The 8969-nt window shown below is 60.4% G+C and overlaps 1 long non-coding RNA gene across 1 annotated transcript; it reads right to left on the bottom strand.

Annotated features, from left to right (window-relative positions):
• Window positions 1-202: 202 nt before the first annotated feature.
• Window positions 203-5528, bottom strand: LOC124963982 (uncharacterized). Its single transcript, XR_007104860.1, has 3 exons — window positions 4782-5528; window positions 4550-4680; window positions 203-778 (listed from the first exon to the last, which is right to left on the bottom strand). It is a non-coding gene; the product is annotated as an uncharacterized LOC124963982 (long non-coding RNA).
• Between the last annotated feature and the right edge of the window lie 3441 nt (window positions 5529-8969).

Genomic DNA, 8969 nt, shown 5'->3' with positions numbered 1-8969 from the left:
TCCTCCTCCTACCTCAGGCTCCCAGGTGTGGAGTCCAGGGCTGCCCCTCATGGCCAGCCCCCCACAGGGTGTGCCTGTGCAGGGGATTCTGTCTTGTCCTCTGCCCTCCAGGTGGGGCGGTGGACTCCTTTCCTGTGCAGCCTTCACACCCAGAATCACTATGGGGCCTCAGCCTCCAAAAGACTCACCCTCTCAGGTCCGGGGCTGGTCAAGAGGTTCTCTGAAGCTCCTTCTAGCAGCGCACTGCTCCCCAGACCTGGGCCTGGGTCAGCAGACTCGAGTGCTCCGAGTGGCCAGAGGCCTCCGGGGGAGAGGTTCACCCAGCCTGGGGGGCCTGGTTCTGGCTCCTGGCCACACCTCATTGTGCCCGCAGGCCACACCATGGAAGAGAACCCCGAGGCGGTGAAGATGTTCCAGGAGCTCATGGAGACCAAGGGACTGGACAAGGCAGAGGTCATGGCCGTGCCTCACCCTGGTAACGACGGGCGTCCCCTGCTGTCCAATTCCCAGCGCGGGGCAGGAGTGGGGGCTCTTCTCACAGGAGGGGACCTCGGGGTCGGGTGGAAATGAACTGCGTGCGTCCCCACTTTCCCTCAGCTGCTTCGGATTTCTGCACATCCCACCATCCGTGAGGTGAGTGGCCCCTGAGGCCTCTGCACTGAGCACGTCCTTGCTGGGCTCCAGGCCAGCAGGTCACCCGGCATCTGGGCACGTAAAGCTGCGGGTCTGTGACCTTCGGGGTCTTGATTCCATTTCTATTGTGAGTTAAGGGCGGTCACTGTGGGGGCGGGAAGAGGATGGTGAGAGAGGAAGAAAGCCCCGCCTGCGCCCTCGTCCAGGTCTCTGTCCAGCAGGCAGCCTGGGGGGTGGGTGCACTCAGGAGAGGGGCCCTGGGGGGCAGCGCGTGCTCGCTGTCTCCTTCCCTGTCACGGGGAGGGCGGCTCCGGCTCTCGCAGGTGGAGAGCCCCCACTCCTCAGTTTACCTGCTGAGCCCCTCACACTGAGAAGACAGTGAGCGAGCAGAACTGCCTCCTGTCCCCTCAGACGCCTGCGCCAGGGCTCTGGGCCGCGTGCGGGCTCCAGTGTGTGCTGGCCTCATGGTCCCCTGGGGACTGCAAGGTTCCCGTGGGGTCTGCCTGGCCAAGGGCACATCCACTAATGTCACCTTGGCTTTTGTGCAAATCCTGGATTCCGACGTGGCTGCTGCCTCCTCCGCTGATGTGCTCCATGGGGAGAAGCAGGCAGGGAGGTCACAGTGCAGTGAGGAAGGGGCCCCTGGGCACAGGGTGTGTGGGGTGAGGGCGAGGGGCTGCAGAAGGCAGTGCGGGACCAGCCAGGAGGAGCCAGCCCTGCCACGCTGGACGCCACCCAGGAGGCCCATTCTGGACTCTGACCTCCAGAACTCAGGAGGATAAATGTGGCTTCAGCCACAGAGACAGAAGCTTGCTGGCTGTGCCGACGGACTTAGTGGCTTAAACAGCACATCTACCCTGAGTCCTGAGGCCAGACTGCCGGCAGGCACCTCCTCTGGAAGGAGGGGAGCTGCTTGCCTGCCTGGTCCAGTCTCGAGGCCATCTGCCCTGGGCTGGCAGCCCTGACGGCCCCTGCAGCTCCCGCCTCCGCCGCCTCCCTTGGTCTCTGGGCTCTTCCATACTCAGCCCTGAGCATGGAGCACGTGCGGCCCACAGAGTTGGGGTGGGGACCATGGTGGCTGGTGCTGGGTCCTGAGCAGCCACACGGAGCCCTCTGGCTGCTGTCCCAGGTTCCCAGGGCCTGGAAGGAGCTCTCTGTCATGCACTCTGTGGAGGCCTGCACTGGACCCTGGGTCCTCAGCGCTGCCCCTCACACCTCCCCAGGATGTTGCCAAAGCCGGTGTGTCTGGGACCTTAGCCATCATCTGCCAGATCCCAGTCGGCCACCTGCGGTGTCTGCATCCTGCCTGACAAAGCCGACGCCGCCCGGCTCCTGCTCCCTGGACTAGTCCCTGACTCCAAATAAACGTGGCCAGCATCCTCACGGCCTCGGTCTCCGTGTGTTGCTGGGGGCAGGGGATGAATCTCACGTAGGGAGAGGGATGGGCCTGGCTCCCACCTCATTTCCTGATGCCCAGTGCTTCCCCAGAGAGGGGGTCCGGAAGGCACCCGCGTGGGTCTGGGGTGGCGCAGCGGCCCACCACTCCTCCACCCACCTCGGGATGTGCTGAGGGAGCAGGAGAAGATGTGTCCCCTCGAACTGGCCTGGGCAGTTTGGGAAGGGGAGAGTGTGGGGGCAGGACCCCGGGCTGGCTGGGTGCCACCATTCAGAGCACAGGCTGATGACGCCCAGGGACCCTGTGGCATCAGGGCCACATGCTGGCTGTTGTCTGAAGCAGCGAGAGAGCCCCCTGAGCAAAGCCCCCTGGGGTGCCCCTGCCCCCTCCACGGCACCCCTGAAGGGGAGCCAGAAAGCAGGGAGGCCCCTCCCTGCACAGCTGAGGACACCTGACTGCGCTCAGCAGGGTGCACCCTTGGGGACGGCGGTGCCCGGGGTTGGGGCAGACAGTGAGGAGTGGGACGACGGCCACCTGACCCTAGGGCTGACGTGGGGTCCTCCTACCCTTGGCCTGACGTACAGGGCTGACCCCTCCTGGCACAGCTGTCCTCAGTGCTGGCCTCTGACGTGTCCAGGAGAGACCCCGGAAGTGCTGCTGACGCCGGCCACCAGCCTGGCCCAAGCCCCAGATTCCTCCCACCATGGCCCTACCAGGAACCGTCCAGCCCCAGGGGACACAGCAGGCTCCTGTTTGGACTTAGAGGGAAGTTAGTGATACTATCCAAGAAATGGCCAATTCGGGCAGGGGGATAATGTCCTTGTGCCTGAGGACAGTCAGGGGATTCCAGGCATCCCAAGGCCAGGCAGAGACTGGACTCTGTCCTCCTACAAAAGGGACGAACCCACAGCCTGGGCCTTCCTCACCCAGCTCGGACAAGGCCACAGCTGCAGCCACGGCGGACTCCTGCTCACCCTGGCCTGACCCTTGTCAGTGGCACGAAGGCCATGGAGGTCCTGATGTCCTGAAGTTTTGGGGACATGGCAGGGTGCTTGACCCTGGGTGGCTGGCATGGGTGGAGTTGCAGGGTGGCCTCCGACATCCACAGTGGGCATAGGGTGAGGTCATAGTGTTGGGGACCCCTCCGTTCCCCAAATGATGAAGGAACTGGTTCCCTCCAACCACCCAATCCCAAAGCAGAGTTTCTGTCTCACGGTTAGGGAAGGAGGGGCCTGGAAGGCTGGGGGGTCCCCTTAGAGGGCGGCCGCTCCAAAGACGCCTGGGTGTTGGCTCAGGGCAGGTCCCCAGCTCACATCGAATCCAAACCTCGAATCCAAATACATGGCACCTCTGTGCCATCAAGACCCCTGGGCCATGCAGGCTGAACCCGCTCCCACAGGGGCACGCAGAGCTCTCCTCTGGATGGGGACAGAGCAGCTCCGTGGGCAGGGACATCGCATCCCATGGCCACAGCAGCCAGCAGCCCTTCCGCTGAGGACGTCCTTCCGAGCATGTACATCAAGATGTGGAGGTGCAGCCCAAGGGCCACCTGGAGACCATCCTGAACAAACAGTGGCTTACCAGCAGGGCTGGTGACCCTGAGCCACTCGGCCTGGGGCCTGGTTCCGGGCCAGGGCAGAGTGAGCAGGGCTGGGAGCAGACCCATGTGCTTCCTAACGGGACGTCTCACCGCGGGGTGGGGGATGGGGTGAAGAGGTTCCCTGTCCCCTCAGAGCTCCAGGCCGACACGCTGACCAGGGCAGCCCCAGGTCAGTCAGCTGAGTAAGCCTATGGGGGCCGGCTGGTCTGCCGCAGGCTGGTGTCTCCTGGGACTGGGTGGCTCCATTGATCACCCTCCTGCTCCCAAGGGCAGCGGGCAGCTGGTGAAGGAATTGCTTAGGAAGGTATGACCAGATGAGAGTCCTCAGACACCACAGCCACGCCAGGATGGGCTTCCCACACTGCGCCCTGAGCCCCCGCGGCCAGCCCGCCCACCTGCCAGCCTCCTCACAGGCTCTGCCAGCCCTGTGTCCCCTGCCCCAGCTGCACAAGGGGGCTTACATTCAGGCCAGCCCCAAGACTGGGCACCTCCTGGGGCCGACCTCTGTCCCTGCACCAGGGGCAGGAAGGACCCCTTCCATCGGCTCCAGGTCCAGTGGGCCTCTGTAGAGGGGAGCACCCTCGCCCAGAATATGGAGGGTCAGCTCTGTTCATGCTGGACTCCCAGGTCTCCGTCCCCACCAGCCTCTCTCTGTGGCCCCGGGAGCTAAGCAGCTTTCTCTCCCGAGTCTGGGCCCCGTCCATGGTGGCACCTGCCTGCCCTGAGCCAGGTCGGTGGTCCAAAGGCTGACCAGGCTGAGGCTACAACAGCCCCTTCTGCTTGCTGGCCTGTGGGTGCCCCGATTAACTCCATCCCAGCAGACCCCCGAGGGGTGACGAGGCCTACGATGCCCCCTGGGCACAGGCAGAGAGCGGCTCGGCCTCTTGCTGTGTCTACTGGCTGTGCTTCATCTGTCACACCTGTGGGTGCCCCAGGGCTGGGTCCAGGTGGAGATGGCTGTTCTCCCAGTGGACAGGGACAACCTCATGGTCAGGGACCAGTGCCTCTGAACACTGTCCTGGATCCTTAAAAATATCCAAGTAAACCAGACCTGCAGGAAGATAGACCACATGCAGATTTACCTCTTGAACTCGCACCCGCTTCTGGAATGTTCTGGCCCTCACAGGACTTGCCCCTGGCCCCTCCCCTTACCTGGGACCCTGGGCCCGGCTCTGGGGTGATGCAGGGTTCAGTCTGATCTGCAGGGCTGGTGATGATGCTATGTATGAGCTGGGCAGTGGTGGGCAGCGCCCAACCCCAAGCCTGAGGCTCCCGAGAACGTGGCCGAGGCTCCCCGGGGCTGGTGCAGTCCCTGCTCCATTTCTTCCTCCCACTCTTGGATGTCCATGTACAATGACACTCTCTGGACTGAAGTGGACATCTGATCCTGAGCCTCACAGGCTGGACGAGCTACCCGGGAGAGTGCCTGTGCTGAGAACTGAAGGAATCGGTGCCCCATCCAGGATGCAGAGGAGGATTGGACCAAGCAAGGGGGAAACCTGGTGGACAGTCTGGCACTTGGGGTGGGAGAGCTGGTGCGTTCTCCTCTGGAACCCAGGATATGTGGCTGAGCTGTGGCCATGGGCCTCTGGCCACAGTCATGGAGATGGAGACAGCAAGGAAAGGACAGGGCCAGGGAGGGGGAAGGTGGCTCCCAGCTGACACCACAGCAATGGCGCTCGAGGTCACCCCCAGGTGGCCTGAGACTGGAGGAGGGACTCAGACCTGACTTCTGGTCTCAGTTCCAGTGTCTTCTGCAGACCAGGGGGAAGCAGGGAGATGCTGGTGCTGAACAGACCTGGGCTCCACATGTCCCACGCGGCCTCCATTTGTCGGGGTCTTAAGCCCCCTTGCTCTTCTCGACCAGCAACAAGGGAAGGGGACACTCCCCAACAAGGTCAGACCGGGATAGGTAGGGCCGACTGACCGCCCGTTTCCAGCCCTCCCGGCGGAGGACAATCAGATGCGTCAGGGAGACCCGTCACAGCAGGAACTCGTTTATTGAGGAAATCGCTCAGTTTTTATGTAGGGTGGGGGCTAGGCGGGAACCAATCAACTTAAAGGTCAGCAAGGCAGGGGGGTTCACGCAGGCGAGAGTCCCATAGGACTATATGGCAAGCGCGAGCTGATCATGTTTGCGGAACTGTTGTTAACCAATCCCTGACGGTGGTCCGGTTTATCGTCATGAACCTTTGAAACCGCCTTTGAGCCTTGATCTTGCTCACTCGCCAGGGAGTAAGGAGTCAGCCTGAGTTAGTTAACGTGTCATTAGTCCCAACACCCATTCACCCCCGCTCCCTTCGCAGCCGCCAACACCAAGCCAGACCCTGCTGAGCCCTGCTCTGTGCCAATGCCACAGGAACCCAGCTTGTCCTTGACCAAATATGGCCCTCAGTCTTCATCCAAAAGGGAGCATTCAGAAGACCCTCTCTCAGTGAGAAGAGAGCAGGGGTCACATTAGCTCATCAGGACATAGGAGCACCAGGTAGGAAGTTCCACTGGGGGTGAGTTTGTGATGGGGCAGGGACAGGCTGACGGGGCTCGCATGGAAGGAGGGCGCTGGTGGCTTAAGAGTGGCAGGATGCAGTAATGTAAATCCATCACCTCTGTGGAGGTGATGGACTGAAGGGCAGGCAGAAATGGACACCATCTTAGAAGGTGGTATTCCAGCAAGACAGCAGGGCAGGGCTACCACCGTCCGTAGCCATCACCACAGTCCCCAAATGGATCACTGGCTTTGGGGCTCAGGGTCACCAGAGTGTACAAGTCAGCATCCTGGCTGGTGGGAGGACAGGTAGGCATCGGGCAAGCAGGTGCCTGACTTCTCCTCCGGGACCTGCAGACACCATCCAGCCGTCTACCCACTGTTCAGGCAGGAGGTAGAGGGTGGGCTGAGGAGCGGGCAGGGCACCGGCATGGCAGGCAGCCGACCGTGGACCACCCATGAGCCTGTGCTGCACTGACCTGCTGCTCTCAAGGTGCCCAGCCTCTTCCCAAGAGTGCCACCCAGGCAAGGCCCTGAAGCCCCGAACCCCAGCACTCTCCCTACAGCCAAACCAGCAAGAAGAGTGGAAGACCAGCAACACCAGATAAACCACGCACCAAAGTGACCCCAGAGGCCTGAACATTAAACTATCTTAGAAGCACAGTCACAGAAGAAGCCCGAACCTGGCTGAGGAACCTCAACAGGGAGGCACTTGCTGAGATAAAAGGCTGAAGTAGGGCCCAGAGACTCCTAACCCAAACTATCAAAAGTGAGCAAAAAGCCACCCATCAAACCAAGAACTAGAAAAATCACAATCTGAGCAAGAAAAGACAACAGTAAGATGAATCATGTGCTGAGATCATCTGACAGGATTTTAAAGCAGACACAATAAACATGTTTCAACAGCAATTGCAAACACACTTGAAACAAAATCACACACTCAAAAGTCTCAGGTTGAAAGGCAAAAGAATGGGAAAAGATAAGCTCCACAAAAACTCATAAAAAGAAATTAGTATCTCCAATAAAGTAGGTTTCAAAGCAAAAAAAAACTACTACAAAGTGGCCTTACACAGAGGTGAAAGGGTCTACCCACCAGAAGACGTGACAATCCTAAATGGGTGCATACTAAGCACTGGAGCTTCAGAATACATGAAACAAAACTGACAAGAGGTGAAAAGGAAATAGAAAAACCCCAAGTACAGCTGGAACATTCACATTCTCTGCTCAGCACTTGATGGATGAGATAGAATGCCAGACCTAAAATCAACAAGGGCACTGAGATCTGAATGATGCAATTAAGCAAGGGGCTCTGACTGACATGCACAAAGTCCACCTGCCAATGTCAGGACACACACTTGTCTTCAACACCGATGGAGCAGTTGCCAAGAGAGCCTGTATCCCAGGTCATAAAAGAAACCACAGCAAAGTTCAAAGAAAAAGAAAGAAGAGGAGGAAGAGGGAGGAAGACAGGGAGGAGGAAGAGGAGGAAGGAGCAGAATGAGAAAAGGGAGGAGGAGGAAGGGGAGGAAGAGGGAGAAGGAGCAGGAGGAGGAGGAGAAGTGGGAGAGAGGAAGGCGGAGGGGGTGAGAAGGGAGAGGCAGCTACATTCAGGCTGCGGCCAGGAGCTGGGGAAGGTCGTGGCGCTGAGTGCCCTATAAGAAGGGAAGGTCTCCAGGCATCATCCAAGCCCCACCTCAAGAAGCTTGCGAAAGAAGATGGGTGGAAAGGCGACGGCGAGCAGGAAGGGGAAATCACAGATGATGTCTGAACAATGAAATGAAGAACTGAAACAGAAAGGCCAGCTGGGGAGAAAACCTGTAAACCGGTTCTTTGAAAAACCAGTAAAGGCAGGAGCTCTAGCAAGGTGGAGGTCAAGGGAGGAGGCGCGCACCGCCCGCGGGGAGTGGGCCTGCAGGCCGTCGTGGTGCAAGGACAGCGACACGGCCAACGCTGCGAACGCCACCAACCTGGTACAGGCAGGTCTGAGGACAGAGAAGGCAGACCCAGGCCCAGAGAGCCAGGCCGCGAGCGCCCCCAGGCCGGCCCCTCCGCCGCCCGCCCCTTCTGATTCGTCCTCCTTGTCCACCTCCCTTGTCCACCTTGATTCAGCCTCCCTTGTCCACCCTGAGCTTTGGGCACCATGAAGCTTGCTGCGCCCACAGTCGGGAAAGCAGTTCTCCCCCTGAGATCTGCCGGGATCGCTCCTCAAGGGCGACCCGGCCTCCACGCCCCTCCCGCCCAGGCACCGCCCGCCGCGCCAAGGCCCCGCGTTTCCCGGGAGGGGCGGGACTCCCTGGCTCCGCCCACCCGCGGAGCTCCGCCCACCTGCGCCGCCTGCACAGCGCCCCCTGCCGGCCGGTCTCCTGTCAGGGCCCACTAGGTGGGGACCACGTTGAGTCAGGTTTTCAGTCACTGTGACCAAAATACCCAACAAGAACAACTCGGAGGAGGGAAGGTTTACTGGGTGCTCATAATGTCAGAGCCTCAGTCCATGGACGGCCGACTCCGTTGCTCCGTGCCCACGGCAGGCAGCACAACCCGAGAGGGAGGGGGCCACAGGGAAGATGCCCCTCCCGGGTAGCCCCAGCGACTCGCCTGCAACCACACCCCACCTGCCCACACTAAGCAGTCAGTCCACCCAAACTGGGATGGGCAAGTAAGGTCAGTCCCTTGGTCCACCTCTGAGCATTCCTGCACTAACAGTGGCTTTTGGGAACACCTCACATTCAAACTCTAACAGGCCATAAGCAAACCTCTCCTCCTGCAAACATGCAGCACAGTGAGAAGCCCACTGGGTCTCAGGCCAAGCGTCCCCAAACCCCCTAGGGGCAACCTCACAGTATCACCTGCCACGA

The sequence above is a fragment of the Sciurus carolinensis genome, chromosome 14 (assembly GCF_902686445.1).
Source record: "Sciurus carolinensis chromosome 14, mSciCar1.2, whole genome shotgun sequence".
NCBI classification, from domain to species: Eukaryota; Metazoa; Chordata; class Mammalia; order Rodentia; family Sciuridae; genus Sciurus; species Sciurus carolinensis.
This window is presented reverse-complemented; position numbering and strand designations above follow the sequence as displayed.